The sequence below is a fragment of the Schistocerca cancellata genome, chromosome 4 (genome assembly GCF_023864275.1).
Source record: "Schistocerca cancellata isolate TAMUIC-IGC-003103 chromosome 4, iqSchCanc2.1, whole genome shotgun sequence".
Taxonomy (NCBI): Eukaryota; Metazoa; Arthropoda; class Insecta; order Orthoptera; family Acrididae; genus Schistocerca; species Schistocerca cancellata.
In genome coordinates this window covers 662,281,622-662,298,691 of record NC_064629.1, presented here as the reverse complement: position 1 = coordinate 662,298,691, position 17,070 = coordinate 662,281,622, and the positions used below count along the sequence as shown (strand labels likewise).

Genomic DNA, 17,070 nt, shown 5'->3' with positions numbered 1-17,070 from the left:
TAAATTTGGACTGATTACATTTGCAAATTAACTTAACAGGCTAAAAATGTTAAATTTTTAAATTATTATTTAGATTTTACTGTAAGGTTATAGTTTGTAATTATGTTAAAAACAACTTAAAAGTAGAAATTCGGTGTGTGATTGTGGGTAAACAAAGGGTGATGGAATTTTTTCACTATTTTTCTGTATTCGTCACAACAAATGCGTTAAAAATCATTATAAAAATTTGAAAAATTGTCAATAATGCATTTACCCCATCCAGGATACTGCACATTCAAGACAATTTAATGGCACTCCGTCCAGAATGGGTAATAATAATGATTTAAACAATAATAATAATTATTATCGATTATAGGTAACAAAAACAGACGAAAATCATAACCATGACAGTGTCCTGTAATTTGTAATTGCTGTCCCATTTGTAAGTCGAATTGTATGAGTGCATTCCAACCAATCGACAAACACAACATGGTATACATATATTAGTATAAACAAGCATTTTCTTTGTTTCACTTCTCAGGGAATTAAGCACTAGGATATGTAGCGATAATTTTAATTCTTAATCTCCCATAAAATTAAAAGAATGTTCTGCATTTTTCTCGCCACTGTGCTCCACACTGGATGTACTTTTCCGACAGCGATTAGTCGCCTTTCCGACTGAAAAATCACATGTGTGTGCAGAACTAGTGTAACGTTATTAGCATCTGTTCGTTTCACAAGAATTGAGAGTGGTAATGATAACTGAAATTATTAATGAGATATGTAAAATTCGTAGTGGATGACTTTGACAAAGAGCATACCGTAAATTTTACACACTACCGAGAACTGAACGATTAGGATATATGTCATACAGACATTTGAAACCCGAGTTACTTCTCGGGAAGATGTATTCATATAGACCGAATGGTAATACTTAGAAGATAGTATACAGAGTGTCCTAGGAGAAATGGTCAACATTCAGGGATATGACTGGAACGATCATTTGAAGCAAAAAAGTCTAGCAAACACGGGTTCTAAAATGCATACCTTAAGAACTATGAACACATCATCTTCGCTACTGTGGAACAAGTCTCTTCTACTGCAAGCTGTTTGCTTTCCATATTTTGAGAGGTGGTAGTGTGGATGAAAACATGTCAAAAACAAAAATGTCCAGTAAACATAGGCTCTAAAGTGGATGCCTTGATAGCCATGAGCACTTGTTCAGTAGAAGCAGCGAACATGTTGAAGTGGTCGTACCTCTTAAGGTATGCAGTTTAGGGCTCATGTTTACTAGACAATATTTTCTTGGTTCAAATGGCTCTGAGCACTATGGGACTCAACTGCTGAGGTCATTAGTCCCCTAGAACTTAGAACTAGTTAAACCTAACTAACCTAAGGACATCACAAACATCCATGCCCGAGGCAGGATTCGAACCTGCGACCGTAGCGGTCTTGCGGTTCCAGACTGCAGCGCCTTTAACCGCACGGCCACTTCGGACGGCCAATATATTTCCTTGTTGTGGTCCATACTGCCTCCTCCCAAAATACGGATAGCAAGAAGCGTACAGTAAAAGAGATTTGTTTCACAATATCGAATATGGAGAAATGCTCATACCTCTTAAGGGACGCATTTTAGAGCCCATGTTTCCCAAATTTGTTCGCTTGGGAATGATCGTTCCTGTGATATCCCTGAATTTCGACAATTTCTCCTGGGGTGCCCTGTATATCTACAACCAATTTGTTATTGTGTCTCGTTTATCTTTCCAACAGCCAAGTAGTATACTTTTTCTCTCGGTGGAACTGACTGTTTTACAGATGAACCAATTTCATTTAAGAAAAACTTCATAGGTCGTCTATTTACGTTGTTATTTGTTTATACTTATGCGTTTCTTCCCCGGTGTGTATCTTTATTGGGAGAATAGTGGTACGAAAAGTATCACGTAAACTTTTTTCCACATCACTCAAGACGCTGAAGTTTCATATTGCTCCGTTCCGCCGACAGTTTGAATGATTGCTGCCATATTCTGGAATATTTTGACGTGAAGTTCCGTGAATCGTGTTGAGAGAAGTATAGCTTGATGCAGAATGCGATCCCCGGAACAATGTGGCCTACTTCACGAACAACAGGACTTGATAGAGTTCAAGTCGTTTTAGATGATTGAAAAATAAGAAAGTGTAGGACCTACTGGAGTTGGAACCATGCGGTAACACATTTTTAGTCTGAGATAGATGCACTTAATAGTGAAGCACTAACGTAGCACATTCCAGCTTAAAGGAATGCGTCGCAGGCAGATGCATGTTGTGGATGAGGTTTGTTTAGTCAGAGTTTGGTAACATAATTATTGCTGGTGCCTCTGATTTTTTCACTAGCTTACACTGCATCGATGCTGACTTATCTATTTGTCTATTATCTTCAAATGGTTCAAATGGCTCTGAGCACTATGGGACTTAACATCTGTGGTCATCAGTCCCCTAGAACTTAGAACTACTTAAACCTAACTAACCTAAGGACATCACACACATCCATGCCCGAGGCAGGATTCGAACCTGCGACCGTAGCAGTCGCGCGGTTCCGGACTGAGCGCCTAGAACCGCTAGACCACCGCGGCCGGCTATTATCTTCCATGACTGGGGTGCACTAAAACACGCACACGGAAGATTCTCGTTGAGATTGCTTATCTAAGAAGCTGAATCGATAGAAATCAAATGATTTCGACTGGTGTTGTGTTCTGTTTGGTCGCTCCCAACGTTAAATGTAAGTGTCGTGTGACTAGGGCCTCCCGCCGGGTAGACCGTTCGCCGGGTACAAGTCTTTCGATTTGACGCCACTTCGGCGACTTGCGCGTCGATGGTGATGAAATGATTATGATTAGGAGAACACAACACCCAGTCCCTGAGCGGAGAAAATCTCCGACCCAGTCGGGAATCGAATCCGGGCCCCCGTGCGTAACATTCCAACACGCTGACCATTTTTTTTTTTTTTGTAAATGTGCAACAGCTAGGACTTTTTTGTGGGGTACCTAACAAAAAGAAATAAAGCAAAATCATAGCCATCCATACAGGGCACCACTACTTGTGTCCCTGCCAAACAAAAATGAACTCTTACCTCTTCAGGCGTTGCCTTCCTAACTAAGCTATACGTAACCACCCCCCCATCTAAAATGTGAAGAAACTATACTATACGGGACTAACGTGTGTGCGCCAACCCACAAAAACACCATGAAGGGAAGGGTATTTCTAGTAGGGAGCGGAAGTTTTTTTTTTTTTCGTTATATAGATATCAATGTGCGAAGAGTCATAAATAGTCAAGCCTGGAAAACTAAAACAGAATGAAGACACCATCGAAGATAGCCACATCGAAGATAATCACACGGCGGGCTGTGAAAGGCACTCAACAGGTAGTCTGCGAAGCATCGTCGATATCTGGTATGCCCGGCTATAGCATGATGTCTTTTTTGCAAATAGACCCAGAAGTCAAGTAAATTCTTGTGTCCGTCACGATAGAGGTAATGGACCGCATGTCCACGTATCCAGGTGACGGAGTTGGTCCGAGTCTTGGGGTAAAATGTCTCATCCGGAAACAATAACGTGCATGCAGATATATGCTCCGGCGTAACTCGCAAGAGATAAGCCAGCATCTGCCGCACTAGGTGCCAAACCGGCTCCGCCTTGCCACAGCTGAGGCGGTGCTCGTCCGAATCTACTGTATTACAAACCACACGATTGAGAGATTCTGCCATGTGGATATTGTAGAGACGTTCTTGCGTCGCCAGCTTCCCGTTATGACTACGTACCATTGGGAAACAACATCGGAATCACGCATGGCATCGCGTACAGTCTTCCACACCACGCGCCACCGTACATCAGGATATTTTAGTTCGACCACATTTAGGGGGCGGCGTTGCAGCATGTCGTGATATAGGCGTCGAGTTGTGGCCATTCGTGGTGTCGTGAGCGCTACACTGGAATAACTTTGTTCTAAATAGAAACGTCCTATATAAAAGAGGGGCGCTGGGATGTCCTGTAGCGGCACCGGCGCTCTCGGCGAAGCAGGTCGTAGCGCCATCAGAAGCAAACTCGTGAGGCTTGTAGGAGAACGGCGCAGCAGACATGAATGTGAGCAAACATAGAGACCACTCAGCTACCGGGGGCGGACGCTCCTAACGTTATCCAGCAGAAAACATTATGTTTAGGGCGATTATGTCCACGAAAATACTCGAAGTTAACGGTCACAGAAATGTTCCATGAATGACTTTCAAATCATCCTATTTGTTAATATGTCAGAAGCTTTGCAAATTGTTTTATCTGCCAGCTAAAACAGGCCGCGAACTTAAAATATCCAGTACCAGTCAACTAGCCGAGAGTCTTCTTGGAGTGCGCGTGTAAGTACGACGTACAGCAGCACATATTATAGGTTTATCAAGTGCTGAGAACATTTGTGCATCTTAAGAGAACGAGATAACAAATAAAACATTACTTATATTGTAGATATGTAGGTCTCTCAGATGCATACCGGAAACTACCTTCAATTTGAGGGCAGTGGGATATATCAGATGTATTCAGTGTGTCAACTTATTTCTTTGCTTTTGCAACTATTATTTTGTAATAATGGTTTTATATTAAGATTTACACAGATCTATGAAAAACTTTTTGGAATTTGCTACTACCTTGTAAGCGAAGAAACAATTATAGTTTGTCATTCAGGTGGAATAATCGCTCTAGCAATCTAACAAAGACATGTGTTAAACGCGGGGGACTTACGCCGATGTTGTGCTGCAGATCTCGATGTGAAATGTAGTTCGCTGATACATGGTGATAGCAAAAAGAGAATCATTGTGAATTTTTAGTGGGGTAATTGTTTCTTAGATCTCTCCGTACCGTCGTATGGGACGAAATCATAAAATGCTGTTGGCGGCTCGATTGGGACAGTCTTGTTCATTATTTTGCGACGGGAATGGGATATGTGAAGACGCAAGCTGTAATTTTCTTCTTTTTCTTGTGTCTGTCAATAAAAATAAACAACCAAACAAAGCTTTCTTCTCATCAACTGATTATCCACTAGTGCTCACCATACGTTTAATGACATCTTTGGGTTTAATCTTTCCTCTTCGCCCTTTAGATAACTGTGAAAGCCATGTACTGCTTATTATAAAATTTGATGGCTTTGATTCTCCATCGTCGCTGTTTGTTTCGGATTGTCGTGATTTCAGGTTTAAATGCTACTGCGCATTTGTAAACACTGAAAGTAGAAGTTGAATAACAAGGACAGAGTAACAAAAATAGAAGAAATACGAATCGTTGCATACACGGAATTAAAACACACAGTTTAAAGAAACCTGGCAGAAATATCTTGCGGAAACCTTGCGACTTATTCGAAAGCGGCGCCCTTGTATAAGTTTCTATCTTTCCCGCTAGAAGCGCTAGTCAAACTAATGGCGCGTACAAATTTTAAGTGTTTACGTCTGCTGTTTCTAGTCGTATCGGTTGTGGTTGTTGTTGTGCAATTAGTTTTTAAGTGAACTATGATCTTATTAACGTTGTGATTTACGCACTCGGCTGTAGCGGCTTCTGTTCAAATGTAAATGCACCCCAATTCTTAATTTATAAAGGTAAGTTTTCACTCAAACAAAGGTGTTGGTTACGGGAAACAGCGTTCTCTCAACGCTGAAGTTTAGATTTCTGTATGAAAAAGTACACAAGTAGCATTGCATATGTAACTGAGATGTACATTCTGTTTGAAGCTATTCCTATCCATCTTGTAAGCTGCGCTTACTTCGTGTACGTAACGTGTGAATGTTGACTCATACAACTTTTGCCAGTGTATGTAGTTACGCAAACCGTTGGATGTGGCAAAATACAAAAATATTATCTACGGCGCGTGTAAGACGGTCACCACGAGTGTTTTTGCAGATTTGGAACGTTATTATAAGTAAGAGTAAGGACACTGTCATGAACAATAGCAACAACAACAGTAGACACACCATTGAGTTGGGCCGTATGTCATAACAAAACATACCTTATAATTTGTAAAACAAATTAACTTTGTGATTTTTTTGAGGGTCCCCTACCGCAACGTTAACACTAGACAAAAACTGAGAGGTTCCAATTTTGTAGAGGACGACATCCATTCAGACAGTAAATGTGAATGATTTGATGTTAATGAAATATGAATACTTTAATTCAAATGACTGAATTAAAATTTGAATTTTGCCATAATTGCCGTACAATACTATTTGTAAGATGTAGTTACAGAAATAAATTGATTGACAGGTTTTGTGGAAATGCAGTGTAAGAAGTATCTCATGTTAAGTGTAATCATCTAATATGGTCAAATATTAATTTCATAAAGCCTCATCCACTTTATAGGGACTTGTTTAAGAAGTTGCCTGTCATTTAATTTAATGTTTAAAGAAATGCTGGTCACTTTTCAGTCCATCATAAACCAGATTATTATTTACTTATTTTAAGTTAAGTATCTGTACTTATCATTTTGTATTCTGGGTCTGGGATGTTTTTTTGAGATCACAAGTGTGCTGACATTATTGGTTAAATACATTTACAAGTCATGAATTGAGTTAAATAGGACAACATCTACGAAAATTTTGTGAATTGAAACAAGTCCCCACTGTTTATCTTTGTATTCATTGTACTTTCTTCCTCATTTAAAGTTATAGCTGGGCAATTTTTAGCCATATTGAATTATTCAGAAGTAATTGTCACCGTCTTTACTTAACCTTTGTTGGGCAGAGGTTGAAATTTGTCTGTTCTATTAATTATGAATATCGCATCTGAAGACCAATGCTGTAAGACGAAATAGTGTGGGTTTTACCTTGAAGCAACTTCTTTCATTCTAGGTTATTTTTATGTATCTTACTATACAAAAATGTAATTCAAGGGATGGTTTGTATGTGCTGTAGTGGCCTCCTTAAAATACTACGCCTTCTGACCTTGAGATTACTTCTTGTAGTCAGTTATTAATTCACTTCATCATCCTCATCAGGCAGTTGACTTGACCTGTTGGCTAAATACCTTCTCTTGACTTCTCCATGCATTACAGACCTCAGCTACATACTTATCATGCTTTTGCAAGTTTTCTTTGTGTTGTCTCAGCTTCCACGAGGTCAGCTCCTCGGTCTTCTCTCATCTCGTAGTTTCTTTTACAACTTATCTCATTTTGATCTTCTTGCCATTATCAGTCAGGTGAGCCCTAACTTGTTCTGTTTTTACACAAAGTATTTTCACTTAGGCCTAGTGTAATTTCTCAGTCATATGCAAAGTTAAGGTGAACTTTAATTTCTCTTGAATACAGTTATATAAGGATAAATAATGTAGGAGTAAAGGTTCATAACAGTTTAAAAGTTTGTTTAATGCATCTGTGAGAACCTCTTTGTTTCTTGATTACTATTGATGAACTTCCCTGCTTTATCTCTCCGCATTAATCTTGAGAGTTCATATTTTTGTAGATATCTGCTAAAAGTTTTCTAAAGAATGCTCAAATGTGTAATCCAGTGGTGGAATTTATCTATGCATATGTGGTGCAGCTAACATCCACTCTTTCTGAAGTCAGAATGTTTCCAGGTTTTTAATTTGTGGGGTTTCCTTTTCAAGCATGTTGGTTTTGAGAATATATTGTGATTTCTGTCAATCTTTGACAATTTTGGTTGCCCCACTTATGCACTAGTTATCATCTCTAGATATTATATGTATCCAGAATGAATTTGCATTCTAGGTTTGAATCCCAGTCCATCATACAGTTTTAATCTGCCCTGAAGTTTCACAGCAACACTCACTTTGCTGCAATGTGAAAATTGTTTCTGGAAACAATTATGTGGGCTGTGACTGGGCCGATTCAATCCACCATAATCTTCTGAATGGCAGCCAACCAAAGTTGAAAGGCTGCCTTCATCTTCAAAAGATCTTCAGTGGTTGGCTGTGTAAGGTGTCACCCTTGGGTGAGGATAAATGCTCAAATTATAATTCATAATGTTATGCAGAAAGCTGATTGTTAGTTACACATGGCTGATGTTATGAAATTGTGTAGAAGACTAGAAGCTGATCAGCATCCTCAAGCCTTGAACCCTAATATCACTTGGGTTAAAAAAAAAGTGGGAGTTGGCCAAGGGAGGGTGATAGGATAGGGTATTGGAGCCTGATACAAGGGGAAGCAGTGTCACACTCAGCTTGGGATCCCATGGTTACCACTCACATACTCCAAACTCATTGGCCATGTGAGCAAGAAAGTGAATTTTCAACCGCTATCTGGTCTATATTTTAGATTAAAGATGCTCTTTTGATGCATTGGGTGTGATTTCAGGTGATATCACATCTCGTTTGCTAATGTGCCTGCAGAAGGCTTTCCTGTGTGGGCTCTCGTACAAGTATATCTTTTGATCATCTGGAAGTTTGTGATGTTACTTGACAGCAGAGTATCCTTTCTAAGCTATACAAATGAGGCACTCTGATATCCATTGGGCCCTTTCTCTTCAAAGATCATCACATTTCTAGTTGAGAATATTCTGTCCAGCTGGTATGAAGATGGTAGTAGTGTCCTTGTAAGTTCTATTTTCTAAAGTATAAATGTCTTTGCTACAGCAATAAATGATATAAAGTCCACCACTTCTTTGTGGATGACAATTTATTTTTCTACTTGTGTTGCAGTCTTCTCACAGCAAGCCATTAGTGGCAACTAGTAATGAAAGGGGGGGGGGGGGGTATGAGAAAATATAGTTTTGTATGCTGATTTTAAATATTCTCTTCATATATTATACCTAACTGCATTACCGGTATATAAGTGTTAAAAATCTGCGTAGGTTCTGAGCCTATCATTTTAAGAAACCTCATATCCCACAACATCCTCAGGTTCCTAAACAAATAAGTGTTAGGAGGAGACAGAGAATGGTGTGTTCTTTATGTCTGTCATGTTAAGCTGCAATTCTGTGTCTTATGATTTATTGCTCCATGCTGGCATATCTGAAGCTTCTGTTTATTGTGCATAATGAGGGAATTGGATTGGATACAGGGTATATGGAAACAAATTTCTAGTTCTAAATATGAATTGAAATAATGTTACTGCACTGAGATGTAGCAGATTGTCAACCTAATTACTGTTTAACAGACATGATTAACTTTTAGAATGTTGTAGGTTAACAACGTACCCCTTACTGTGTTTATATAAACACTGTTTCTTGTAACATAAAAGAAAATGAAAAAAATGTAGTTAGAATTTTCTGACCTGTGGCTCACTCACAGGTCCAAAGTTGGATTGTCAACATCTCTTAACAAGGTGGTCTAAATGGTGAATGAGAAGTGTACATCTGGACTGATTGAAGACAAGAGAAATGACCCCGTTGGGATAACCATTGATAAACATGCCTGCACTGTATTTGGGTAATATGGCATTCATCCTGTCTCCCCAAACTGGATATGTTGGACACATGTGGGTTGAAATGGCCCAATTTGTGATAGCTTATGTGGGTAGGAGCCTGGTAGAGTGATCCAAGCAGTTACAACTCCATTTTATGGTTATCCTCTGCACAGAGTAGTTGGTGGAGGGTATGTTGACCTCCATCCCAGGACTGGCATGCTGCTGAATTCAGTCGCCAGGAAGTTGTAGCTGTGGCCAATAATCTTTGGTAAAACAAACATGGCAGAAATGGTCATGGCAACTGAGAGCTGCTATAGCCTAGCTGATTTTAGACAGTGCCTGTGCATTCGTGTGTCTGTGGCCTGCAGCCAACCGTGTCACTGGCTGTAAGTGTCCAAAATTTGTCATTGGGCAAAATGATTACAAAATAAGTTCTGCATTGCTGCCTGTGGTAATGGCTGCAGTACATGCTGGAAGGTGCAGGGCTTTCACCCATGCACCAGCTTTGCTAGTATCTTTCTGCCGATTGGAATAGACCTGTAGGTGCAAAGGGAGATGGTTAAAGCTTCTTCTGTGGATCTTTGGTTCATTTCTTTCATGTATGCCCCTTAAATGTATGTGTTAGCTGTGTACAATTGAGAGTGATATGGGAATGTTAGAAAATGGATAATACTATTTTGGGCATTGATAATTTCTGAAGTTTGAGCTGTAAATTGAAAACAATTATCAGAAACCATGCTTTCGACAGAGTTATTACTTTAGATTTAGTGGTGTTGCTGTTCATTAACATCCCAAAAGGAAATCTAAGAAACACATTAATGACTGTTAGCTACATGAATTGAGCAAATGGCCCTGTCAAGGTTCAGTTGAAATGGGCCATGGGTACAACACATGCACTGATAAGCCAAAACATTTTGACCACTGCCCACTGTGATATTGGATGCCGTCTGGTGGCATTTCGGGCACATGAAGTGATAGCAAAAGTATGTAAGTGGAGCAGACATGGACAGGGAATCACCCTAGCAAAGATATGGCTTGCAAATGGGGAAATCCGCTGAGATAAGCGACTTTGACAAAGGGCAGATTATTATTATTATTATTATTATTATTATTATTATTATTATGAAGAGCCTATGAATGAGTATCTTGAAACTGGTGAAGCTGGTCGAATGATCACATGCTACTATTGTGAGCATCTATGGAAAGAGGTAGGAGGACAGTGAAACTACCACTAGGTGCTGAATGGTTGGATATCCACAACTCTTCACAGAACTTGGGGTTAGGAGACTTCTTTGCTCTGTAAAGTAAGATAGAGGGTGATCTGTGGCATCTCTGATGAAAGGGCACAATGTTGGTGCACATAAAAGTCTTTCGCAGCATACTGTGTCATACATTGTCGAACATGGAGCTCTGTAGCATACCACCCAAACGTTTTCACTTGTTGACCCAACAACGTCATCAGTTAAGATCGCAGTGGGCATGGGACCATCAGGATTCAGTTGTGGATCATTGGAAACAAGTCAGCTCTACGGGTGAATCACATTTCTGCTACACTAGGCTGATGGTCGTCTTCACAAAGGCTGTCATCAAGGTGAACAGTGGCTTCAAATGTGCAGCTCGCCACGGGTGCAGGTTTGTGGGAGTAGTATTATGCTATGGGAGACATGCTCCTGCACTTGCATGGGGCCTTTGGTAGTAATTGAAGACACACTAACAGCTGCAAACCACGTGCATCCCTTCATGCTTGATGTCTTCCCTGACGGTGATGTCATCTTTTGGCAATATAATTGTCCATGTCTTGGAGCCAGAATGGTGCTACAGTGGTTTTAGGAGCATTATAGTGAGCTCATGTTGACCGAATTTGCTTGATGTAAATCTTACTGAACCCATCTGGGTCTCCACCGCATGTCATCACTGTATATGCAAAGCAGCAACCCATTATTTACATGAATTACATGACCTGTGCATGGACATCTAATGCCCAGCACCTCCTCAAACCTACCAGCAAACTGTTGGATCCCTGGTATGCAGAATCAGTGATGTATTTCATTCCAAAGAGGGACCAACAAGCTATTAAGCAGATGGTCATAATATTTTGGCTCATTTCCTTGCCGAGTCTTGGCAGGAGCAGATTGCCTTTCAATGCGATGTTACATTGTTGTGGCTGACCAGTAAGACAAGTAGATAAACTCCGCCCAGTGGTTCATGACGGGAGTGGAATCACCATTTGCTGCTCTTTGCCCTTTGTGCACAGTAGTAAAATGACTTGTGAGACAGTGGTCCTGGGAGCAGTAACGGCATAAGGTGTGTCAGTGAACCGTTCAAGCTAACCATGCTGGAAATGCTGATTCACACCTATAAGAGTGCGTAATGAAATGTACTGCATTATACTGAAAGCTTAGACTGACTTGGCTCTCTCCTTATCCAGGCGGTAGAAGAACACTTCTGGTGAGTCAGTAGTTGGATCTGGTCCTATTTGGAGCCTAGAAAGTGCATTGGCATTTGTGTGTTGAATTTTCGGCTGGTGTACTACTTTATAGTGATGGATGCTCGGGCACATGGTTGATCACTTGTACTGCAGAAAATAATTTGCAAACATGAAATAATTCGGTATAATAATTTGCTGTCACTTGCACCAGAATTAGTTAATATGGGATAAAATGAGAAAGTATTCATTACTGTGCCACTTTATCCATAATACGGGAATTCTAGCACACCCCCTGAACCTGTTGCAAACAAACTCCAGTCATTAAGCATTTCTTCCTGATAATATATCCTTGGGCCCAAAAAGCACTATAAGGAGTGTGTGATCGGTGACTAAACTGAACTTTGCAGCAAACCAATAAATGTAGAAATTTTTAAACATGTAAATTGTCATCATGATCTACATACTTGTAAATATGAGAGTAGTTTTGTTGCTCAATGGTGACCATCCTCTTGATGTACGATATAGGATGCTGATTGCCTGGACACCATATTGTCTTTTCGTTAAATCAGTGCCAGGATCCGTAGTATATATATGAGTGCAATTAACATCATTTCAGGTGTATATGATGCTAAACATGGTGCCAGTTTGAGGGTTGACTTGAGGTCCCGAAAAGCTTAATTACAAGCTTGCAACCAGACAGCCTTTGTTTTCAGCTGTTTTATGGGGTGTGTTGTGTCAGATGTGTTACAGATAAAGTTACATAATGAGGAGTCCTTTTTTTTGTTTACTGTTAACTCGTGCTGGTGCAAGTGATAGCAAATTATTATCTTAAACTATTTTGTGTTAATTTTTTTCCTGTGAAAATGGTCAACTAAATTAATTACTTTGCCCTAAAAGTGTAAGTGTGTAATGTTAGGTAACAGTAGGTATTCCATTATATCATCATTTTATTTGTTTTGGAGTAACATATCTTGATGTCACACCTGTAGTCAAAAATACTGTCAGTATTTTTATTTAATGCAGCACTTTGCAGCATTGGAAGAGTACAATGTAGTTCTGGTCATGGAGCGATTTTTCCTGAGTCAGAATCTATGTGACATGTCAATGGAGCCTTGGAGTTGCGCCAGTTGAATAGGGGAGAAGGGAATTTCAAACAGCTAGCTGTCATTGACTCAGTGCGGCATCAGTTCCTCAAATCCCACAAATCTAATTAACTTTAGATACTTTTTGAAATGCTAAAGTTGTTGTTTAATCTGTTACCACTTTGACAAATAATCACTGTGGCCTCATAAAATAGTGAACAGTGTGTTGTTATAACTCTTTAATAAGATGCAGGTATCAAATTTGTTGTTCTCAGCTGAAACATTACTGTTTTTAACATATATCTATGAGGATACTTTCATGTCTGTCTGTCTCTCTGTTGCAAATTTTGCATAAGATATGAAACATAACTTCCTGGTGAGGTAGAGGCTTGAAATTTCAAACATAACTCAGAACTGGATGACAATGCAATATTAACTCACTTTCTTGTTGGTGTGTTTGGTAGGGATGGGGGTGAAAAAGTTTGACAACATCTGGCATCTCGACTGTCCTGCAGAACCAGCATGTTGTGCGGGTAGTATTGGCAGGAGTTCCAGGCAGTATGTGAGCGGATGGGCATCGGTGTGCAGTGAGAGAGGGAAGAAGAGATGGACAGAGATATGGGGAGGAAGAGATGTGTGCAATATACGTGACAACCTGTACACAGGTGAAGCCTGGCTAAAAATGCTGGTGTGTGTGTGTGTGTGTGTGTGTGTGTGTTTGTGTGTGTGTGTGTGTGTGTGTGTGTGTGTGCGTGCCGGTATAAATAATTGTGTGTCTATATTGGTATAAATAATTATTTAAATAAAGAAATATATTTCATCAACATGTTTAAAATCCATCAAGAAATTTCACACATACAAGACTGAAAAGCAGAAAATAATCATTTAAAAACAAATTTTTAATATAACAAGTTTTTAAATAGGGCTGAAAAGCATAAAATAATTTCTGCTAACCCCATCCAGATAATCCTGAAAATTTGTGCATGTAAAGTTTTAATAGCTGCAACAGCTGAGAAAGTAGGACACATGCAATACGCAATTAATGCATGAATAGTTAACTTCCCAACTAATATCTATTGTACGCGCCCCATGTTTTTCATTATAAATCTAGTAAGTATTGCCATACCTATTAAAAATTCACAAACACAAAGTTTCAGGAGCTAGGAGAAATCTCCTCCCTCTTCTTCTTCTTCTTCTTCTTCTTCTTCTGTATACAAATTCAAATACCCTGCTCACTTCTTTCTGTATATTCGGGCTGATCTTAGGAACTATTGTAGAGGTTTTGATACAGTTGTTGCTAATAGGTAAACTGATTTGCGAGGAAGGTTCATGTATCTTTAATTTGTAAATATTTCCAGCAAATTGGCTGAACAGTGATGAATTTGCCAATCACCGCCGTGCAAACAATGCCATTACCAACTAGCAGTGAATGGCGGAACTCCTTGGATCTACAGCTCTGTGCTGTACAATGCAACTGTGACCAAACTGAGTGTGCATAAATGCTCAATCTTCTTTTGATTTATCAACAACAGGAGGAACACAATGGGTGTGGCGCGGTCAGTGTAGACACGATGTATCATATGCAGACATTACTTGTATGGACATTTTGAAATTAATCTGCATTTCGCTTGTGGCACAGTGTAATCTAAAGTGCACCAGCCAAAAAGTAGCAGCACTGTTCATAAATGTTGGTGGATTCGTGAGCTGCTTAAAGAAGGAAACATACATGGGCATGATCTTCTTGAAACATTAAAAATGGGAATATGGAATGGCTTTCAGAAACTCCTAGCAGATGACTACAGAAAATTTCGAAATACATCTCTAGATGGTTTGGGGATGCATTTAAAACGAAGACGATAATTTCAGACTGTCAGTTTCTGCTTCCCTCACATTTTCAATCACAGTTCACACACACAATTGACTGCACATTCTTTGAACACAGGGCAGTGAGTTACTTAACTTTAAAGTTTTGTGCACAATCGTTTGAGAGAAATTACATAGCAAAATATCATGTGAATCCAAAATCAGTGGTTTTGGCTTTTTGTGTAAGACATAAAACATTTCTCAAAAACCTACTTCACCAAGGGAAGCACATTTGATTTGTTAACATTACATATATTTTTTCAGCAGTGAAGTTGCTGAATTAACTTTCTGCTTCCGTTGAATGAAACCTGGATGCAGTCACAATTATTTGCATGTCAATGTGGAAAGGCCAACTGCAAAGAACTGAAACAATGAATCAGAACAACAAATCAATGTGTACTAAGATTTTCGAGAGGGATGCCATCATGGGCTACACATTTAGAACAAACATGTTTTGTTCGGTTGTATTTTCTTTTATTTATGACCAACAGAAATAATGCACTCAGCTAGCTTCTGATACATGATATGCTACAAATTCCGTACATGTGCAATCACACACACACTCTCATGATTCACATAGAATATTTACATTGGTTTTTAGTATATATACTGCTGAAGCAAGTACCATTTACATTGGTTGTAAACATATTAATCACATCATTCATCGTCCTATCATTGCCACGAGATGTCACTCCAAACACCAAATACTTATGAAATGGATAATATTTATGTCTCCTAAGAAGTTTCCTGGCATACACCGTTTTGAGTTATATGAAACTGATGCTATTCAGTTACCTAACATTTTTCTTAGAATTTTATGCTTAACTCTATACAGTGCCCTGTAAAGAAATTTATCCCTACACCAGACAAGTTGTCTGGATGCAGATATTTAGGGCTATCTATGCAAAGCCAGGGGGTTATCTAGTTAGTTTATAATTTTTAGTCAGATTTAAAAATGTGTTACATTAAAAATTTATTTTTATTTAAATAATTATTTGCTTCTAGTATAGTAGAGTGGGATGTCTTCAGCTGCTGTTTATGCATTCTCCATAAGTTAGTACATTGTCAGCTAATACTTATTACCAAGAATCAATGTAGAGTGAAAAATATTTACAAATTGACAAGTAATGTAAATGATATGTACTTCAGCATATGTTCCAGTAAGTCTCATCTATGATGACTCTGATCCTACTGTACTTCTTTCAGATCTTCAAAATCTGCTAAATAGCTATGCTCTAGTCAAATGACTGCTCCCTCCATTTTTTGTTTTTGTTGTTCTTGTTGTTGGGCTCCGAGCTGGTTGTCACGACCTACAGCAGTACCAGTGACAACCAGGAGCAGCATTCACCAGTTAACCAAATCGACTGCCCAGCTTTAGTCAAGTACATGAGTTTGTAAACTGATCTTCCACTGTTATTTCCTGAAGACACAGTACAGTAATAGTGATTTTGTGCATTTCATAGTCACAAAGTTACTCAATCATGTCTTCTTTCAAAGGTTTCAGCTCCATCTCCAGAAAATCATTGTATTTATCACATTTTTGGCATGGTGAGAGTTTGACATATTCATACCGATCTGAGCATGACCACACTTTTTGTTCTCTGGTCTGGTGATGCTGCACAATTTATCATCTCTCTCTTATTGACAGATTAATGAGTATCTTAGCAGAAGAAACTAACAGTTATGCACATCAGCACAGTCCTGGTTCAGAGCAGTAGTGACCAATAACAAGTGAAGAAATACATGTTTTTCTATCACTTGTAATGTTGCAAACTGTAGTGAAGTCTACTGAACAGCAGTTATACTGCTGATCACATAAAAAATAAATTGTTACGCCCTTCTTCAGAGAAAGAAAAGTAAATGAAATAAAACCATGCCCTTCGATAGACTGAGGCAGCTAAAAGTATCTTACAATTTTAGAAGAAGAAAACATTTGATCCAAATTACTGTCTCAGTTTTAAAGTGAATAAAATGTGGGCCATACTTTGTAAGCTGCAGAAGAAATATATGAAATATTACTATCCTGAAAGAGTTATTAAAATTTATCTAAATCTCAGTAAATATGTAAAGGCAGTCTTGGCAGGGTACAAATCAATATCACTAAAATATTGTGATTTGGCATCAGGTATTTTATCTTATGTGAAATCAGAAGTATATATGTAATATACACTATAATGTGTTCTGGGAAGGGTGCAAAATTTGATGATGGTGTAGAACCCTCTATTATTTCACAAGTTAAACCATGGACCTCAGTGGGGGGGGGGGGGGGGGGGAGGAGGAGGGTTCATGCCTCAGTGATACACATAGCTATACCTTAGATGCAACTGCAGTGGAGAGGCCAGACTAACCTATTG

At 39.0% G+C, this 17,070-nt stretch overlaps 1 protein-coding gene across 1 annotated transcript in view; it reads left to right on the top strand.

The window, feature by feature from the left end:
• The first annotated feature begins 5,427 nt into the window (after nucleotides 1-5,427).
• Nucleotides 5,428-17,070, top strand: part of LOC126183590 (endoribonuclease Dcr-1-like) — a 295,755-nt gene continuing 284,112 nt past the window's right edge. The window contains exon 1 of the mRNA XM_049925687.1: nucleotides 5,428-5,588. The gene's annotated coding sequence lies outside the window, so the exon portion shown is untranslated. The remainder of the gene's footprint in view (nucleotides 5,589-17,070) is intronic.